At 37.3% G+C, this 22,108-nt stretch overlaps 1 protein-coding gene and 1 non-coding gene across 2 annotated transcripts in view; one reads left to right on the forward strand and one right to left on the reverse strand.

Moving 5' to 3' along the window:
• Positions 1-22,108, forward strand: part of Cep112 (centrosomal protein 112) — a 444,738-nt gene that overhangs the window by 105,104 nt on the left and 317,526 nt on the right. The window lies entirely within an intron of this gene.
• Positions 12,575-12,681, reverse strand: LOC127200928 (U6 spliceosomal RNA). The gene has a single exon (XR_007832144.1). It is a non-coding gene; the product is annotated as a U6 spliceosomal RNA (small nuclear RNA).

Consider the following 22,108-nt stretch of genomic DNA (forward strand, 5'->3'; position numbering starts at 1 on the left):
TGTGTGTGTGGCATGGCATGCATATGGCGATCATAAGGCCACCTGCTGGAGTTGCCCTCCTACTCCGCATTGTGGCTTCAGAAGATGGAGCTCAGGTTATCAGACACCTTCACCCACTGAACTTAAACTGTGCCTTTCACGAGCCTGGACTCTGGAACTTGATGCAATTCAGTTATTTGATTTTTTTTTTCCTTTAGGGAGTATAGGTCTGTTGTCATAGCAAGATATCAACTCTGATCATAAAAGTTTCCCCCTATGTTTTCTTCTGGAAATCATACAGTTTGGGTCTCATACTTGGATCTAATTGCTATGCTGACTTAACTTTTACATGGTGCAAGGTGCCATTTTGTGTTCATTTGGGGCTAATTTGTTCCTTGTGAGATATTGAAGTCCTTTGCCTTTCTCTTTGGGAGTGATAATTTTTTTTTATCATTATGGTATCCATGGTAGCTGCTACCTTATTTTCTTTATTCTATAGTTAAGGCTAAAATGTAATTTTCCTATGAGATGATTCATGAGTAAATTTATTTTAAACATTGATTTTCTACCTTTCTTTGCATTATTTTGTGTTTGTTTTGTACCCCTTAATATTAAGCTTTTATATTTATGGTTTTTTCTCCATGCCCTTCTTTGTATCTTTTCCTCTAAGCAAATCTGAAGTGGGTTTATCACATCAGAGACTCGTATCTTAGCTCTTTACTGCTTCCATTATGACTGTTTATTTTGTCCACTAGTAATTTTTATTTTGTCCATTATGAATTTTTATTTTGTTCTGTTTTTTGCTTTTTAAATTTCCTTTCACAGTACTGACACAGCTCTTTGAAAAGACTTATTCTGTTATTATTTTTATCTCAGTTAATTTCCAGACCTTACCTGTTTCATGCTGACTGTCTTCTTTCACTCATGTGCCTCACACCTTTTTAAAAATGTTTCATTAAGTGATTTTGATGGTAGACGTTCTTGAGTGCATGTCCAGTGTTGTTCTCTTCCCTGGACTCTGCAGTGGCTCTTGGGCTTCAGTTTTTATTTTATCCTTCATTGCTTCATCCTGAATAAGGCAACCCTCATCTGGTTTTAACATTCTATTTATTTAGCACATGCTTAGCTCCTATAGTTTGTGCATCTTCCTCGGTTCTGTGCTATACATTTTGGGGAGCATTGTCTTGCCTGCGCTTCATGTAGACGTATTTAATGTCTGTGCTCTTGTAAAGATCAACAACTGGATAAAAACACTGTTCAGTTGCCAGGAAGTCCGTTCTAGGAAAATCGCCTGCATGTCCTGTTTTACTCATAATGTGTCTTTTAATAACCTGTAGTCTGAGTTTTGACTTTTCTGAATGAATGTGAATTCATAGTTCTCAGTGTACCTTTAACTCACATTCTTATCTGGCTTTTGTATCCATCTTTATTCATTTAGTTGTGAAGTTTGCAGCACTCTGTATATAGTACACCAGCAGCATTGCTCATCCTTTACTCTGATCCAGATGTTTCCTGGGACATCATCCTAGTAGAATCCCAGCTACCATATAGTTTAATATTTTACATGCAAGATCTTTTATTTGAGAGTGATAAGAGATATCTTTCTAGCTCCAATTATAATTCCTGAAGCAAATTTCATCTGCTTTCAGGTCCAGAAACACACATGGGCAGTTTTCACAGTCGGCTTCTAGCCTCTGCATCTACTGGAGGTTTCTTTACTGAAACTTTTCATCAGCTTGCCAGCATGATTCAGTTTACTGTTATCAGGGTGTTTCCTTGTATTTCTCCTTCTAGGTATTGCAGTGATCACTTGGGGAGACAATTTGTGAGATGCTAAGCAGATGTCATCTTTTTTATATGCAGCTCATCTTTGCCCAGAATTTTTGGCTAGATTTTTGAAATGTGATACGTATACTCCCATGTTCTTTCTAATTGCATTGTGAAGTTCACGTTAAGTCAGCACCATCACTTTTGGAATCAATTATTGTGGTTCAGTGTAGATTCAATTATAGATTAGTTTGTGGCACTAAAATCTAGTTGCATGCTGACCTCTTCGTGACTTTGAAACTTGATTTCTTAAAATAAAGAAGTCCTTGATCTCAGCTTGCTTTGTGGTCTTTTGCTTCTTTTTCAAGAGGATATGAGGAAGCGTGTGGAGCTGGGTGACCTCCTGCGCAGTGCTGCACGGTTAGCTTTCTGCAAAATTAATAAGTGAATCAAAGGCTGACTCACCATTTCCCAAATGACTTTCTTTTACTCCAGGAAAATCATCATATTCTCTGTTGCTATGAAGGTTCTTTGATTTTTCACACCATTGGATATATGCTTTATTAATATAATAGACCACAGCAACTCCTTCGGAGCTTTTATCTCTTTAAAAAAGTGTTCTTGGCATTATTTGTTCGCAGGATGTATGCTGTGTAGTGAAGCCGTTGTCATTGCTGTTAGAGCGGTAGTTGGGTCCTCCTCTGCCTCTCTGATCCCTGTCTCTAATTACACATGAAATTGGTTCCTGTCCCATTCTCTTGGATCTATGCCAAAGTATTGTTTCTGATTTCATTAAGGTTCTTCTCTTAAACCTTTGGCTTCTGTGTTTTCTTAATTGAAGTTTTTATGTACCAGTCTTTCCACTTGTTGTTTGCTTATTACAATTATTGCACTGTTCTCTATTTTGAACTGTAGTATAAGATGCTCCGTGAGTCTTTCACGTTCTTAGCGTCTGTGCTCAGTTCTCCTCTGAGCGCCCGTTCTCAGCACCCCTGCACCTTCTCACCCTAGGTCTCCTCTTTCTGCTTTTAAAGTCAGTTTTCTTTAAAGTATTATTTTGCTCATTTTCCTACCTCATCTTTCACTCCTTGGCCCCATCTAGTCTGCCTTCTTTCTTCATGTCACAAAATCTGTCCTCCAGAGTTTCCAGAGGCTTCAGCATGGATTTTTTCTTTTTTCTTTTTTCTTTCTTTCTTTTTTTTTTTTTTTTTTTTTTGCCTTTTTGTTACGGCCTTGCTCTTCTTGGGTTTTATGATCCACTTTCTTCTTTTCACTCAGTATTCCCTGCATGTTGGTCATCTTCTCATCTCTCTAGATTATTTTCTAATACATCCCAGTAAGCACCAGCTGACTATTCATCCTTTGATGCTGTCAGTAACTCCCAAGGGTGCGTGTCAGCTTATACTGGTGGACTCATTTAGTTTATGGCACTTATTAGCAGAATATTTTGATTTATGTTTTCTGTTTGTAAAATTCTGTTTTGAAATTTGCTTTGTAGGATCACGCCTTTCCTGTGTTGTTTCTGTCTGTGCGCTGCTCTTATGTTGCTCCTTCTGGAGTTTTATTTTCTTGTCTGTTTTAGAAGTTTCTCATCCATCCAAGCTTTTCAGCAGATGCTGCAAATTTCTGCACCTGAGCTTACTTTATTCTGAACGTAGATTTAGTTTGTACCATGTTGAACTAGCTGACAACATTATAATATTGGGGGAGTACAAAAATAATTTCTGGACCTTTTGAGACAAGTTCTGTGAGTGTTGAGCTGTCACCTCATGGTGCCACATGTAGAGCCAGCTGCATAGCTCAGCGGCAAGGTCATAAAGGAAGTCAAAGTTGCTTTCAAAGAATCACTGTCATAAAGGTCACATTTTTTTGTTGTTCAAAAAACAACTACACAAAAGTAACAATCAGCTAATAGTTTCATTTTTAATCCTCATGTTTGAGAACTTAAGAATTGACTTTAAAACAAGTTAAGTTAAAAGGGGAAACAAGTATAATTATCAAACATTTAAATATGAGAAATTATAAAATTGTTATTCATCTAGTATAGTAGACTATCTCTAAATTTCTTTCTAGGCAGATATTAGATAAACTTTTGTTTCTAGCTAGAATATGAAACCAAACATGAAAAATTACAAAGTAATATGAAGGGTGTAGATCAGGCTGAGGAAATGACTCAGTGAGCACCAGGTATGCTGTGCAATCATTGGGACCTGAGATTGGATTTGTAGCACCAAATAAGAGCCAAGGACTTCTAGCAAGACCTTGTCTTCCTCAAAGAAGATCATGAGCGTCAAAGACCCTCCTTATGGAGATAGCTTCAAATGTGGCAAACTAGCCACTGGACAAAATGTCCTCATTTCGGCCACTGACAGAATCCTGCCTAAAAATAGGCAAGTTCAGACGCAGGCAGAGTCAATGGCCAAACTTACCAAGACAGGGTAAACAAGCCTTCAATAGATCCTGCCTCACAAATATGTCTGTCAGATATATTGGGCCAGAAGGCTGAAGATGATGCTCCAACATTATATAGACTTTTGGGTGACTGTTCAGGCAACAAATTGTCTCTGTCATTTTTTTTTTTTTTTTCACTTTGGAAGCTTCTAATTTGCACTTCCTGTTTACTCAGGTAATTAATTTTATTCCTTCTCAAATCTCTGATGGGGTTGAAAACCAGATAGTTTAGTTTTGCAGTTAAGCTTAATTGTTTAGGGGTTAAGATGTTTTTAATTCTAGATAGATATTTTAAGTTGACAGAGATGAGATAGGATAGATACTGATTTACATTCAGAATTTTAGACTCACCAAGATAGGAAAGATGTTTTATTCAAGGTTGTCAAATAAAAATAGCCAAAACACTATGTATGTAACATTTATATAATCCCTGATTGTTTTCTGGTTCTTCTTGTTGTATGTAGTTTACTATGTGTGTGTGTGTGCTTAATAATATAAACATATATGTAAAAAAAATTAACTAACTAAATAAAACTAAACTAAACAAAAGGACAGCAGCAGTGGATCTCAGTGCTTACTGGTCAGCCATTCAGCCAAAACTGTAAGCTTCATGTGCAGTGATGAGAGTCCCTGACTTAGAAATTAACACAACTTCTGGCCTCCACATGCACATAAATGCAAAGGCGAGGCCCCTCCCCCCTTTCAGCAGCCAGTGAAATTGGAAACAGCGTAAAGAATCACCAAAGCTAATTTGAGAAAAGAAAGAAGAATGAATGAGTCAAGACTCCATGAGAGTAGTCAAGAAATGACCAAGGGGGGGGGGGGGGGGGGGAGAAAAAGAAATGACCAAGAGGCAAAACTTTATATATTAAAGGAATCAAAACAGCCAAGTGTCAGAATCACATGCAAGGCACATGAAGGCTTTGCTTTATTCTTCTAGTTTTCATTGTTTGGGCCTGTAGATATTTGAATTTGGAACCCTGCTATACTTTGTTTAACTACAGTTTTAAAAATTATTTATTTTATGTGTATGGGTGTTTTGCCTGGTCTGTGCACCACATGTGTACCTGGTGCTCTCCTAGGCCAGAAGAACATATTGGATCCCCTGGCACTGGTCACGGGAGTTAAACTAAGGTCCTCTGGAAGAGCATTCACTGCTCTTAACCATCTCTCCAACCACTCAGCTACAGTGTTCTTGTTTACTCTTTACTAATTAATGTCAAATTTGTGTATTGTAAATGATTTTAAACTGAACACTTTAGTAGTCACAGGATTGTATATCTGCTGCTTTATATAGTTCCAATTAATTTTCAGTGCCACAAATAAAGCTCTGGGTTCATTGTACAATTACTGTACATCATCCACCCTTCCAGTGTTCTCCTAACCAAACACCTATGTGCGTGTGTGTGTGTGTGTGTGTGTGTGTGTGTGTGTTGATGTATGGCATAGTACAATCTGTGATCTTTTGTGCCCGGTTTCATTAACTTAGCATGTTTACAAGTTTCATGTGCATTGTAGAATGAAGGCATCATAACTTGATTTGATGGGTGGATAATATTCCATTATGTACATATGCCGTAATTCCTTTATCCTTTACTGTTGATGGGCATTTGGATTAGTTCTACATTTTAACCACTATAAGTTATCAAAGACAGTTACTCTTTTCAGTTCTTGGAGTATATGCTGAAGTGAGGAATTACTGGGAAAGCTGGTTCTTCTGGAACCTGGCTTCTGTTACTGTCTTGAAAATGATACTTGGGCAGTTGGCACAGCTATCTCTCTACTGTAGATAGAGCTACTGCAATAGCCCTCAAAAGAAAAATGCCACTGACAGTTATGCATGGGCTTTCCAGTCATTTGACAATGATACTTTTTCTAGCTTTCTTTATGTTTAACAACACAACCATAGATTGAAGTGTAGTTTCAAGCTCACAGCATTATAACTAGAAAATTACAGCTATGTAAATGGTTACGTTCAGAACATACTAGTTCATATGCCAAATAGTTTCTAAATATAATTTTCCCCCAGTTTTGTGGATTGAACCTAGGGCTTCATGTGTACTGGTCAAGCACTTTACCACTGAGCCACATGCCTGTCACAGGTTATTTTATACATAGTGTAATTTACACAGAAGTTGTAAGTCCGCTACTATACAGACATGGAGAGTACATGGTGTGTGTAGAATTAGAAGATGAGCCTAGCCAGAGGAAAAGCACATGGAACCGGTGGCCCTGACTCCACAGAAGGGCAGTGGTTGAGGAAAGCTGGCAGACTGGCAGGTGCATGACGTGACACTGCAGAAAGACTGACTTTCCTTAGTAGTTTTGGCAATAAGCTAAGGTTTGAAAGAAGCACTGGAAATAAGCTAGTGGAGGAGAGAGTTGTCTCATCAAAAGGAATTAAAATTTCAAGAACACAAATTTGATGACATATTAATGTCCAAGTAAGAGGTCAGTAGGATAATAAACACACATGACCACCTGGAAGAAAGCTTTTGTCAGATCATTATAAACAATAGATTAAGTTAAGTATGTCTAGCATTGAAAAACATGCTTTTATTTCCTCATTGAATTTCCTTTATTGTTTCCTAAATCATAGTTCTTGAAGTTTCGTGTCATGAAAGTTAATGAGGGCTCTTTACAATTGGTAACTGTTAAATTTTAATCCTCTAATTTTTATTACTTGATATAAAATTTATTTATTTTAATTGTAGAATACACAAATGTCAAGGAACTTTGAAGAAACTTCAAGTAATTTGAACCATATATCTCTGTTCTTAGTGAAAAATGAAAACACCCCAAAGGAGGTTTTATGTGGAGTAAAGTAGGTCTGGAAATGGTCTATACTGAGACCTAATGGCCTTTTGATGTCTGCTTCTTTGATTTTGCCTTTTCTTTTTAAAGGGGTGCTATGTGATTATAATTAGAAACATTTCAAGTTCTTTACTTGGAAAGCTAATTGTTCTCTAGCTCACGCCATTATGACTAATCATGTACTTAAATGGTGGTAGTGTTTGAAATGATTACTAAGGAGATCCCCCATGCTTAGCAAGAACGCTGCAGTTCTTTATGAAAGTTTTATCTTGTCTGTAATGTGTACTCATTTATTTTGCATGTTGTGGCTATCTCTCTTGTGTGTATGTAGTATTATTAAACAGGTTTTATTTTTAATAATTTTTAAGTAATTTGTTGTGATTATTATAGTTTGCTTTTATGCAACTAGAATTAAGTATATTTTAAGTTTGATATTAAACCTAAATTACTAGAAAGCATTAATGAGAATGTACTGTAATAGATGAATTATAGTTATTCAACTATATTTTGTTTCTATTGATATAATCATTTGTATTATCTTGAGAAAACTTATCCATATAACTTAGTAAATTCCCAAAGTCCAAGCATAATTTTTTCTTACAAATAGCTTTCTTGAATATCAGTGTGGGGGTAAGGTGGAACCCAGCTGTTCTCTCTTCTCCACTCTGCTGGAGCATCTGAAACCAGTTTAGACGCAGAGCAGTCAAAGCTTTCCGTTTATTGTAGCCATTCCTTAGCTCCAGTGAGCATGCTGACTTAACCCTCCCTCCCCAAAGCACTATGTGAAGCTTGCAGACGAGAGCAATATGTGGCCACCTTGCTTCAAGCAGAGAAAGAATTTATTTTCTGTTAAGTGGTTCTTTGTGGGAATGTCACCATAGAGCGCAGCATCTCTTCTCATGAGAGCACATTGCTTTGAATGTGTGTCATGCAGTGTGATGGTCAAGGAACTTCTTACTACAGAGACATCTGTGACACTAAGCCACACTCTAAGCTTAATGTGTAACACCAGATTTCTCTTAGGCTTATTGGATGCTTTCTTTGGAATTGAAAAAACTCATTTTAAAGCAGTGTGTATATTTAGCTTCCTGAATTTTATTACAATTACAGTTTCACTTTTACAATGAAATGTGGTGAAAGAAACTTGATTGAGGGAATAAAATCAGCTAACAGTGTGAAGCCTTTTTCATTTACTGTAAACAATGGCTTGGTGCTGGATCTCTTAGCTTGTCTTCAAAAGACTTGTTTGAGGATATGTGGCATTGTGAAATATGGAGGTTCAGAGACAACGCAGCTTGACCAGCAGCCCGTGACTAACCTGTTACTGAGCCGAGCTTCATACCTGGGCTGCTGAGTCTAAACCCATGCTCTTATCCAGAAAACAGTATAGAGTTTACCTTTTCTGTCACCAAAGTGGGGTTTCTTGTTTGCCTGTTGTTGTTGTTGTAGACAGGGTTTCCCCTTGTATCCTTGACTTCTTTGGAACTTGTTATGTTACCCAGTTGACTCATCTTGCAAATTATCTTCCTGCCCTGGCCTTAGGAGTACTGGGCTTATTCTTGCCTGAGTTACCACTCTTGGCTTGGCAAAGCAGTTTTCCTTTGGTACTTTCTAAATGTACCAAATTATTCCTAAGTATGTCCATTAACCTCAAGTCTATTGTACCCCAGAAACCTTGCCTACTGTGTTCTACTACAGGACACTTCCTTTCATCTTATGCTTATTGGGCCTAGGTTGGTTTTCTAATCCAAGGGGGTTCAGTTCATTCTTCTCTGAGGTCCAAGAGCCTAGGTTCTACAGTTGATAAAGGTGCTAGGACTTACAGCTGTGCATGGGCTTGACTCAGAATTCTCTCTGTTGTTAACCACCATGCTATTACTCCTCCTCTTTACCATGGAAATTTGGGATCTAAAAAACTGTCAAAGCAAACAAATTTAGAAGCTGGAAACCTGTTAGACATTATTCTTTGTGGCAAAATACAGAAGAACTTTGGGGAGACTGGAGTTATCTGGGCTCATGGTTTGAGGCTGTAGGTCATAGCAGTGGGCACAAACACGAGGCTGCCTGCTAACGTCTGGGTAGAACAAGTAGCAGAGAAAGGGGACTCCAGTGTTCTGCTTCCTCCTTTTCCATTTTTATTTAGTCTGGATGCCCAGCCAGATTAAAGTTGAGTCCTCTCTCCATATTTGAGCCTCTTCAAGAAGGTCCTTATGAGTGTTCTCAGCAGTTTCTCCTAGGAGATTATAAGTCTTGTCACACTGGCAGTGAAAACTTACTTTCCCAGTTACAATGCTGAAGATTCATTAGTCAACAGCCAATATGGGCTATATTCAAACTGAAGGTTTTAGTAGTGATATTGACCTGGGCAAATGCAGAGGGAAGCAGAGGTTCTATTAAGAAATGCAGCTGTAAGTAGGAAGCCCAGTGCGTTCCATCTCAGAAAGAGCCTTCTTTGGGACCTTGCATCTCCTTAACTAGTATACAGACATTTTATTCAGTTACTATGAGTTTGGGAATTCATTAATTAAAAGTGAAATTTAAAATAGATTAACTATGGTCTAAAGACTGTAATTGCCACATGTATTACATTTTAAAGGGAGACGTTTTTCTTGGAATGAGAGTGAACTTTAATATTCTTCCTTATCAAAATTACCACAAATTATTACTGACAAAGTCTGAATTAGTAAAGAAATGGCTTAATTCTGTAGGAATTTTAAGTTAGATCATTTGTAATTAAAATTAATGTATTGCCACCTTATTAGGAACATGTTGGTATTTTGTTTCTCCGGCAGTAATAAGCTCTTCAAACTTATGTGAAATCTGAAACTTTTATAATTTTTTTGATTTGGAAAAGATTAGAGGATAATATGTAACATCCTTTTTTTCCCTAGTTAAAATTAAAACTAATTTGGGAAAACAGGAGGTCAGGAAACCTCTTTACATGAGATTAAGTGTACTCACCGGGCCACATTCAGAGCTTTTTCCCAGAAGACAATGCAAAGTAAAAAGAGGGTGTTCTGATGACAGCCAGTCCTGAACAGACAGGAAAGGAGCTGAGCACACAGTTCCTCTTATTTCTTCCAGAGTGTTTAAAAAGAAAGAGAGGGAACTTTTCTTGTTGAAGCAATCAAAGTGCTTATTGAGGCAATTTATGGAATGTGGGAAAAATGCAAATATTTAGCACTCATGTTCATATTTAACTGTTAATGTTTTATAATTATTCATATATTTTGATAAAAAGAATATCATTAGGCTATATCTTTTCTTTTTCTCCAGAAATAAACATCTTTCTTCTTCACATTTTATAAATCTGCCGCGTGTGTGAATATTACCTAGATTAATCTTGACTTGAATTCTTTTAAATTTATTGAGACTTGTTTTATTTCCCAGAATAAAGTTCATCTTAATTAATAGTGTGTATACTCTTGAAATGATTATTCATTCTGTTGTGTTATGGCAGAACTGTTTATGAATGTTATGAAGGTTGGGTTTCCTGATAATTTTTCAATCTGTTTGTTTCTCTCTGTCTTTTTTTTCAGTGAATTATTAATAATTAAAGGATATTTAAATTGACTGTTCTAATTATGTATGTGTTTATAGTTCTGTAAGTTTTGTGTTTCTTGTGTTTTTTTTTGATTAGTTCTATAGTCATATTTTATTTCAATTATTGTCACTGTTATAAGAATTATTATTTTTTTATTAATTTATTCTTGTTACATCTCAATGTTTATCCCATCCCTTGTATCCTCCCATTCCTCACCCCCCCCCATTTTCCCATTATTCCCCTCCCCTATGACTGTTCCTGAGGGGGATTACGTCCCCCTATATATTCTCATAGGGTATCAAGTCTCTTCTTGGCTACTTGCTGTCCTTCCTCTGAGTGCCACCAGGTCTCCCCCTCCAGGGGACATGGTCAAATGTGAGGCACCAGAGTACGTGAGAAAGTCGTATCACACTCTCCACTCAACTGTGGAGAATATTCTGACCATTGGCTAGATCTGGGAAGGGGTTTAAAGTTTACCTCCTGTATTGTCCTTGGCTGGTGCCTTAGTTTGAGCGGGACCCCTGGGCCCAAATCTGCCTATCATATTGTTCTACTTGTAGATTTCTAGGACCCTCTGGATCCTTTTATTTTGCTGTTCTCCCATGCGTCTCTCATTTAGAGTCCCAATAGGATGCCTTCCCCTCTGTCCCAGTTTCCTGGTAAGTGAAGGCTTTTGTGGGACATGCCCCTTGGGCTAGTATGCAGATATAAGTGAGTATATACCATTTGATTCTTTCTGCTTCTGGGTTAACTCACTCATTATGATCATTTCTAGCTCAATTCATTTATCCACAAATTTCGGGAATTCCTTGTTTTTAATAGCTGAGTAGTATTCCATAGTGTATATGTACCACAGTTTCTTTATCCACTCTTCTACTGAGGGACACTTAGGCTGTTTCCATGTTCTGGCTATTATGAATAAGGCTGCTATGAACATGGTTGAGCAAATTTTCTTGTTGTGTGCTGGAGCATCTTCTGGGTATATTCCAAGGAGTGGAATAGCTGGGTCTTCAGGAAGCCCTATTCCCATTTTTCTGAGATAGCACCAGATAGATTTCCAAAGTGGCTGTACTAGTTTGCATTCCCACCAGCAATGAAGGAGTGTTCCTCTCTCCCCACATCCTCGCCAGCATGTGGTGTCACTTGAATTTTTGATCTTATCCATTCTGATGGGTGTAAGATGGAATCTCAGAGTTGTTTTGATTTGCATTTCCCTGATGACTAAGGAGGTTGAGCATTTCTTTAAGTGTTTCTCAGCCATTTGATACTCCTCTGTTGAGAATTCTCTGTTTAGTTCCAAGCCCCATTTCTCAATTGGGTTATTCGGTTTGGTGGTGTTTAATTTCTTGAGTTCTTTATATATTTTGGATATTAGACCTTTGTCAGATGTAGGGTTGGTGAAGATTTTTTCCCAGTCTGTAGGCTGTCGCTTTGTTCTCTTGACAGTGTCTCCTGCCTTACAGAAGCTTCTCAGCCTCATGAGGTCCCATTTATTAATGGTTGACATTAAGGCCTGGGCCGTTGGTGTTCTGTTCAGGAAGTTGTCTCCTGTGCCAATATGTTCCAGGCTCTTTCCCACTTTTTCTTCTAAGTGTCTTAGTGTCTCTGGTTTTATGTTGAGGTCTTTAATCCACTTGGATTTGAGTTTTTTGCAAGGTGACAAATATGGGTCCAGTTTCATTTTTTTACACATAGACCTCCAGTTAGACCAGCACCATTTGTTGAAGATGCTATCCTTTTTCCATTGAATGGATTTGGCTTCTTTGTCAAAAATCAAGTGACCATATGTGTGTGGATCCATATCTGGGTCTTCGATTCGATTCCACTGATCAACCAGCCTGTTGCTGTGCCAGTACCATGCTGTTTTAATTACTATTGCTTTATAGTACAGTTTGAGATCAGGTATGGAGATTCCTCCGGAGCACCTTTTATTGTACAAGATTGTTTTAGCTATTCTGGGTTTTTTGTTTTTCCATATGAAGTTCAGAATTGAACTTTCAATGTCTTTAAAAAATTGTGAAAAATATAGAACGCTTCACGAATTTGCGTGTCATCCTTGCGCAGGGGCCATGCTAATCTTCTCTGTATCGTTCCAATTTTAGTATATGTGCTGCCGAAGCGAGCACTGTTTCTTGTGTTTTAAACTTTTGTTTCTTATTGACAAACTCAATTCCTTAAGCATTATGAAATGACTTTGATTTTGACAATATTTTGTTCTGAAATATACTTTTTATGCTATTAATATAATCATTCTACCTGTTTTCTTTTTTAATTTTAATTTTATTAATTTATTCAGATTACAACTAAATTGTTATCCTATCACTTGTTCTACCTGTTTTCTTAATGTTGATTTTTTTAAAAAAAAATATAGTTTCACTTTTAACCTACTGGAATCTTTTTGTCTATTCATCATAAAAAGTTGATTAATGCCTTTTCAATCATCTTAGACAGCCATTGCCTTTTATTTAGTATATTTAGACCATTTATATTTAGTGTCACTAATAATTTTAAATATGGATATTTATATTTATTCTATCTGCCTGGTTCTGGCTTTTTTTCTTTTTCTTTTTCTTTAATAGATTAACTGTAGCCTATATTCACTAATTTGAACTTTGGAATTAAGAATTTATGATAACTTTGACAGAGAGGGATATTAAAATAAACTTTCATTCATGCCATTAAAAAACTCTTTTAAAAAGAAGTACTGCACATGGCAGTTGTCAAATATAGGCCACAGTTAATTTAGTAAAGAAAAAAGTAAAATATAATTTACTTTGGGATTGATTAAATAGTGGTTTTTTTTTTTGAGTCAGAATTTTATTTGTAATATGGCTCACTTATAATATTGACATTGAGGTCTTCCTCAATCACAGACATAGGGGAGGGGAAAAGGAGAGAAATGGGAGGGAGGGAAGAATGGGAGGAAACAGGGGAAGGGCTAACAATCAAGATGTAATATGAATAAATTAATAAAATTAAAGAATGGAAAAAAAGAAAATCTGGTCCATATAATTACAAATCTTAGTAATATTCTTGTTTTTTTTCTTTTTTTTTTATTAATTTATTCTTGTTACATCTCAATGTTTATCCCATCCCTTGTATCCTCCCATTCCTCCCCCCCCCCATTTTCCCCTTATTCCCCTCCCCTATGACTGTTCCTGAGGGGGATTACCTTCCCCTGTATATGCTCATAGGGTATCAAGTCTCTTCTTGGCTACCGGCTTTCCTTCCTCTGAGTGCCACCAGGTCTCCCCCTCCAGGGGACATGGTCAAATGTGAGGCACCAGAGTATGTGAGAAAGTCATACCCCACTCTCCACTCAACTGTGGAGAATGTTCTGACCATTGGCTAGATCTGGGTAGGGGTTTAAAGTTTACCGCCTGTATTGTCCTTGGCTGGTGCCTTAGTTTGAGCGGGACCCCTGGGCCCAAATCTGCCAATCATATTCTTATATTTCTACTATCTTCCTTTTTTTTTTTTTTTTTTTTCCTTGTTTGTTTCCAGGAGTGCGGGTCTCTTAATGATAGTTTTTAGTCTTCTGTATATTTTGAAAATCTTTACTTTACCTGTGATTTTGAAAGATGCTTTTGTCAATTATGGAATTCTAAGTTGACAGGCTGTACTTTTAAGACAGCATTTGAAAATTTATTGCTTATGTGTCTTCTTTCATTCTTTGCCATGGAAAGTCTGATGTCATCTTTCTCCGGCTATTGTTTAACATTTTTCTTTATTATTGCTTTTGGGAAATTTGATTATCATGTAACTTTTTGTATTTTCCTGTATATTGCCTATGTTTATAGTTCTTGAATCTGTAGGTTTGTAAATTTTGCTAAGTTAAAAAAGTATTTTGCTATTATTTCTTCAAATATGTACATTCTTATCTCTTTTTTTCTTTCATGTAGTCTAAATATAGAGATATTAGGTTGCTGATGATTGTCATGGAGTCTGCGTCTTTCCTTTGCTGTGCCTCCATCCATCACCACTGGTATTTTCCATTAGTGGTGTGTAACATGTCTTTAATCCTATGTAGTGTGCTGTTTGCTGCATGTTCAACCTCATCTCTAGAATTTCAGTATAGCAAGGTAATTCTTAAAGAGTGCAGACTTGCTTTCTGTTCTGCATGCCTTACCCAGTCTGGCTGATGTTTCCTCCTTGAGCTAACCTGTCTTTCCCTTCCACCATTGTTCACCTTACTGTCCTGTGTGGTAGAATGCTGACATTTCCTTATTCCTCAGTCTTTCTTATCCTTAAGTTAAATTTATTACCAATTTCTTCTGGGCTAACTCTTTGAAGTTTTGTCTTTATATTTGTATTCATTAATTTAAGTCAACCTAAATAATTATAGTTAATATGTATTTATTAAGCCCATAATAGCTTATTTTATTAATTCAATGCATTTCCCCACTGAAAGCTAGTAACCTCATGTGACTGGTTTGGAAGTGCTTTCTCAATGTTTAGTATTATGCCTGGTATTTGATGAGTACTCAATATATTAATGGGAAATTAATTAATAAACAAATTGTTTCAGATTAACTACTGGGCTTATCATTGTACCATGTGCTATGTCAAATTTGGAAGATACATTTGTAATTTTCCATTTATGTGTTAAAATAATTACTTCTTATAGTTATTAAAATTAAATGAAATCATATATAGACTGCCCTAAAATGTAGTGAGCATAGTAGGCTGTCTCTAAGTCTCACCATTTGGTTACATTGTCACTGTTACAGGTTATGGGAATACCAGTCATTCAAAGTACTAGAAAATATCTGTTGTCACTCTGAAAACATTTAACATCACTTAAAATCATACTTAATAAGCTGAAAACTTCCCTCACATGATAAATATTGCATTTGTATTTGATAAATAAGGAGAAAATATGCCTACTTAAAAATTTGATCTATTTGTGCATAGTGATGAACATAAGTGAGAATATTTTTTAGCTACTTTGAAATATTCAAGTGCCCAGGGACAAGGCATGGATGATGTTTTTGAAGGGAATAAATATTTCAGCTTCACATTTCAGCCTTTTTTCTTCATTCCTTTGATCTGGCTTTGGTTTGCTTGTCATTCTGCTTGAATGACTTCACACTGTCTTTCTTCTTTCCCTGGTAACAAGAAATGGCTCTGTGCTTAGTCCAAAAGATGTAGCCTTGACCATTTTACAGCAAAAACACACACACACACACACACACACACATATATATAATTTACTGACATAATACTCTCTAAAATTAATTATATCAGTGGATATGCAGGTAAGCTGTACAGAGATGATGTATAATTTTCATGGAAGTTTTAATCAGCAGCTTCTTAAGTATAGGAAACAGAAAAGGAACAGTGTTAGATTTGTAGTTTGTTTTGAAGTTTAAAGCTTAAAATTTTAAAGAACTGTTCCTGGTATATAAGAGTTATTTTACTCTTAAAGATAATTTCTCAAGATTTTTAAATTGTACCGTGAAAATACTGATATTTTATCTTCAGAGTGGAAGTTCTGTTGCTTTATTTGTATGTTTACTTATGCCCACATTATCAGCATTTTTGCAGCTTATTTTTGCATAAAAATATTATATAAAAATATAAGTGGTATAAGCCTTTGTTTTTGTAGTTTTATTTTCTATTACAAACACAAGTCTGGTCTTCTGAAATTTGGCTTTTTTGGGGATAGGTTTGGGGTGTGTGTGTGTGTGTGTGTGTGTGTATTGTGTGTGTGTATGTACATGGACATGTATACATGTGAGTACATATACTTATGTATGTTGGAGGCTGGATGTCAATTTGTTTTCTCCTGAGCATGAAGCTCACTGATTGGTTGGACTGGCTAATGAGCTCCGTGAGCTGTCCTGTTTCTGTGCCTCCCAGTACTAGCTCTGGGCTTAAAGATACACACCACTGTACCTAGCTTTTTATGCAGGTGCTAGAGCTCCAAACTCATGACCTCATGCTTGTGGGGCAAGCCCTGTATTGATGGAGCCAGGTCCTAGCCTCCTGAGATTAGTTTCTATGGAGTCTCTCACTGCTTCTTTGTAGTATTTCTACTCCTGTAGCAAGCATGGTTCTGTATAGATTTTAGCATATAAAATATTGCAGTACTCTTTGATTTTCTTCTTTGTTCTTTTACCTTCTCCTTAGTCTGGCTGGTGTTTCTCCAAGTTGGGAACAAATTTTCTACTTTATTTTATGGGGTTGTTTTTTGTAATGTTTAATGAGTAGACCTCAGGATTTGTTACCAAGACTGCGGCCTCAGCTCCTAGATCACAGCTGAAGACCAGGAGATTCATGACAGACCCAACTTGTTTTGAACGGAAATTAAATCCAATTGCCTTGAAAGAGTTTATGAACATCCTAGTTGAAATCCATAGCCTGTTTACATAAGCAGCATGCTTTGAACAATCCTGTTCTTTAATATTACAGTTCAGCCTTGGGAGCAGGGTCTCTGCGACTGTTAAATTCAGGTGAGAAAAATAGTCTGTAGAGTTCCTTTATGTTGGTGGCTGCGCTTTGAGCATTTGTGCTCTCTGGGAGTCTTGGTTCGTAGCTGAAGTGACTTCACTCTCTAGACGGAGGATGGTTTGAGCAGATGCATCGTAGTAGTCAGCTTTACTAACCGTCTGCAGAAGTCCTGGGTTTATAACTCAGACTCGCTCATGTCTTATTTATGTAGTGCCATCTGGAGAAAGAATTCTTTTTAGGTTGTTTTTTAACCTGGCAATATTATTTAGATGTCAAGTCACTGATAATCCACAAATTAAATATTTGTACAAATACAAGTGAATTTATTCCTGTTTTCTTTGTAGGATTTAACTTTTAAAATTTCCCTATACCAAACTCATCTTTTCTTCCCCGTAGTATTTTGTAAAAAGTTTTAAGAATTTTATATGAAATATCTTTGATACTCTTGACCACATTGTGTCTGATAATCGCAAATGTTACACTATCCCTACAAACATAGTGTCTAAAAGGAGCTTCAAGCCATTCTCTGCTGTTCCAGAAGTCAGCAGTTCACTAAGAGACTCCAGGAGCTAAAGTCAAGCTGTTGTCGAGCCTTGATCTTTGAGAGAGCTTCAGAAGCGAGCCCATTCCTTGCCTTGAACGTTTTCTAGAGGCTTGTGTTACTTGGCCTCTGACCTTGAACACATCAATTGTGTTAATTGTAGAGGTCAATCAGGATAGTATTGGTATCTTGTCAATATTAACACCAATACTAATGTTTGTTTTATTGGGCATTCCTTTTTGACACCTGAATAGTGTCAAGTGTGTCAGACTCTGGAGCATTCACCATGTTTTTGAGAAATTAGCAGAGGCCAGTATATATTGAAATCTCATGAAAAAAAGAGGATAAAGCAGTCTTTTTTTTTTATCATGCTAAGTGAATGGTATGACATTTTTTGTCTTACTTGGTCTAATTAATTTAGGTTCTGATTGGTAGTCAAGGTAGGTGATATTGCCTCTTGAAAAGCTTATGCTCCAAGGCCAGATGGAAAGAAATGGAGACTTAGAGCTGTTTTCTAGGCTTGTTTGAAGTTTTTTTGTTTTGTTTTGTATTTCTTGGAGTTTCCAGTAGGGATGCCAAGCTGGCAGCAAGTGAAGTATACTGTAATGTGAAGCCTTATAAACATGTGTTGGACCAAGGCCATCGTTATCAAAAGTGCTGCTACAGAAATGTGCCAAGAGAAGATTTTCAAATTAGGGTTGGCCTGTACATATAAACGTTAGCTTGTAAAGCTCAAGAAATCCCAAATTGTAGTCCATTAGTCTCCTGCATTTTATTGCCCTTTTTGAAATAATCATGCACTTCAGAGCATCCTTTAATCTGAGCTGAGTTGCGGCTGGGTAAGAATGCAGCTTCTTTTTTCTTTATCCTTTATGTACTTGGATGAGGAAAATTTCATAAATAAATCAGAGCTAAAAAGCAAATTTTCTTTCCACCTTTTTATCTACATGGAAGTCCAGCTCTAAGGCATTTGAGTGATGCCTTAATCCTCAGCTTCACAAGTCGGCTGAAAAAGTAATCTTGAAAGTCATTTTTTCTGTTTTGCCTCTTGTATGTTGTACTATTTGGGGTCACGGTTCAAAGAGGCAGCATTCTTATGACCTCAAGAAACATACCTTTGACTTTAAGGGTTTAAAGTTTTACTTCTGTTTCAGTACCTTGTATAAGTTTAACGGGCTCATTAAAACGATTCATTTTATTTAAATTAAGATAAAGGCAATTTACACTAAAATATAAAACTCCTAAATGAATGGAGATGAGTGTATGTGCCATCCTGTGCAGAAACCCTGGGTTGCATTGGCTAAGGTGTTCTTTGACAGTTAGCTTTATACTATGTGATTAGAGTAGCCTGTGTGAAGGGCCTGGAAACTAGCCAGATTTATGCTTGCTGTTTTTTAAAACTTATTTTTAATTTTTACTTGTGTGTGTCTGTGTGTTGGTGTGTAGACATGAATGCAGGTGCCCACGGAGGCCAGGTGGGTTGGATCCTTGTGGAGCTGGAGATCAGGCAGTTATGAGCCATCTGACAATGTTCAAAGAATTGAACCCAGCTCTCCCACAAGAGTACTGTGCACGCTCAACAACTGAGCCTCCGCTCTAGTCCCTTGTGCTGGCTATTGAATATTTTTTAAATGCTAATTGTCAATCAAAATAGAAATCATGAATTGAGAAAGTGCTTTAGTGCAGAAAGTTTATTTGAACACTTTAAGTGGTCTATGAAACATATTGATGATGGCTGAAGTTTATGATTTTATGTGCTGAACCTAGTAGCAAAGGGAACTGACCTTGGTAGGAAGAAGACAAAATGTGAAGCAAAGATGTCTTATTAAATTTAAAGAGTTTAAATACCTCATGTGAATTATTACACACAAATGAAAATAATTTTCCAAATGCTTATTTCAACTTTAGGTTGTATTATTAGGTAATTAGTTAATTAATTATTAATTAAATTTACATCTCAACTGCAATTTCCATTCCCTCTTCTCTTTCTAGTCCTTCCCCCATATTTCCCCTCTTCCCATCCACTCCTCTTCCCCTTCTCTTCAGAAAAGTGAGGCATCCCATGGGTATCATATATCCTTGGCTTATCAAGTTGCAGTAGGACTAGGTGTATCTTCTCCTATTGAGGGTAGACAGATAGATGAGGGAGCCCAGGAGGGGAAAGGGTCCCAAAGGTAGGCAACAGAGTCAGAAACAGCGCCTGCTCCCACTCTTTAGGAGTTCCACATGAAGACCAAGATGTACAACTGTCACATGTGTGCAGAGGGCCTAGATCAGTCCCAAGTATGCTCTCTGGTTGGCAGTTCAATGAACCCCTATGGGCTTAGGTTAGTTGAATCTGTATGTTTCTTTTGAGTTGTCCTTGACCTGCAATCCTTCCTCCTCCTCTTCTGTATGATTCCCTAAGCTCTGCCTAATGTTTGGCTGTGGGTCTCTGCATGTTCCCATCAGTTGCTGGCTGAAGCCGTTCTGATGACGGGTATGCTAGGCTCCTTATACAAATATAGCTAAATATCATTAACAGTGTCAGGGTGGGCGCCCTCTCATGGTTTGGGTCTCAAGCTGGACCAGTCATTGGTTGGCCATTCCCTCAATTTCTGATCATCTTTAACATTGCACAGCCTATAGGTAGGACAAATTGTAGGTAGAAGGCTATGTGGCTGGATTGGCATCCCAATCCCTCTGTTGGAAGTCTTTCCTGGGTACAGGAGATGGCCAGTGCCAGTTCCATATCCCCCATTACTAGGATTCTTAGCTAAGGTCACCCTCATAGATTCCTGGAAGTTTCCATTGCCCTAGGTTTCTAGCTAATCCCAGAGATGTCCCTCTACCCTACATGCCAGCTGTCTCTCCCAGTACTCTTTCCCTCCATTGTCACTAACCTGATCCCCCCTTTTTCTATTCCTACCCCTTCCTCCACAGTGTCCCCCACCCCATCCATCCACAATGTCTATTCTACTTCCCCTTCTCATTCACCGCCCCCCGCCCTCCTTGTTACTTAGCCTCTGTGGGTCTGTGGACTGTAGCATGGGTCTCCTTTACTTTACAGCTAATATCCACATAATACTGATTACATACCATGTTTGTCTTTCTCGGTTTGAGTTCCCTCACTCAGGATGATTTTTTTTCTAGTACCACCCATGTTGCCTGCAAATTTCATGATATCATGTGTTTAATAACTGAATAATACTCCATTGCAGTTTCTTTATCCATCCTTTGGTTTAGGGACATCTAGGTTGTTTCTAGTTTCTGGCTATTACGAATAAAGATGCTGTGAACATAGTTGAGCAAATGTCCTTGTGGTAAGCTGGAGCATCCTTTGAGTATATGCCTAAGAGTGGTATCGCTGGGTCTTAAGTTAGATCTATTCCCAATTTTCTAAGAAAGTGCCAGATTGATTTCCAAAATGGTTGTACAAGTTTGCAGCCCCACCAGCAATGGAGGAGTGTTCCCCTTGTTCTACGCCCTCACCAACATGAGCTGTTGCTGGAGTTTTGGGTCTTAGCTATTGTGATTGTATAAGATGGAGTCTCAGAGTCATTTTGATTCATATTTCCCTGATTGCTGAGCATGTTGAACATTTCTTCAAGTTTTTCTTGGCCATTAGAGAGTCCTTTATCGAGAATTCTCTCTTTAGATCTATACCCCATTTTTAAATTGGGTTATTTGGTTTTTTAAAAAAGGATTTATTTATTTATTATGTATACAGTGGTCTGCCTACATGTATATCTGCATGCCAGAAGGGGGCACCAGATCATGTTAAAGATGATTGTAAGCTACAGTGTGGGTGCTGGGAATTGAACTCAGGACCTCTGGAAAAGCAGTCAGTGCTCTTAACCTCTGAGCCATCTCTCCAGCCCTATTATTTGATTTTTTAATTATTTGATTTTTCTTGAGGTGTTTTTTTATATATATTTTCCATATCAGCCCTCTGTTAGATGTAGGGTTGGTAAAGAACCTTTTTCTTTCTGTAGGCTGGTGTTTTGTCCTTTTGGTGGTATACTTTGCCTTACAGAAGCTTTTCAGTTTTGTGAGGTCCCATCTATTGATTGTTGATTTTAGTACCTGAGCTGTTGATGCTCGGTTCAGGAAGTTGTCTTCTGTGCCAATGAGTTCAAGGCTGTTTCTCACTTTTTCTTCAATCAGGTTCAGTGTGTCTTGTTTTATGTTGAGGTCTTTGATCCACTTGAATTTGACATGTGTGGGTCTTCAATTTGATTCCATTGATCAACCTGTCTGTTTTTATGCTAGTACCATGCAGTTTTTATTACTATTGCTCTGTAGTACAGCTTTAAATTAGGGATGGTGATACCTCAAGAAGTTTTTCTGTTGTACAGGATTGTTAGAGATATCCTGAGGTTTTGCCATATGATGTTGAGGATTGCTCTTTCAAGGCCTGTAAAGAATTGTGTTGGAATTTTGATGGTAATTGCTTTGAATATGTAGATTGCTTTGGTAAGATGGCCATTTTTACTATATTAATCCTATCGATCCATGAACATAGGAAATCTTTGCATCTTCTAATATCTTCTGTTTGTTTCTTCAGAGACTTGAATTTC

The sequence above is a fragment of the Acomys russatus genome, chromosome 16 (genome assembly GCF_903995435.1).
Source record: "Acomys russatus chromosome 16, mAcoRus1.1, whole genome shotgun sequence".
NCBI classification, from domain to species: domain Eukaryota; kingdom Metazoa; phylum Chordata; class Mammalia; order Rodentia; family Muridae; genus Acomys; species Acomys russatus.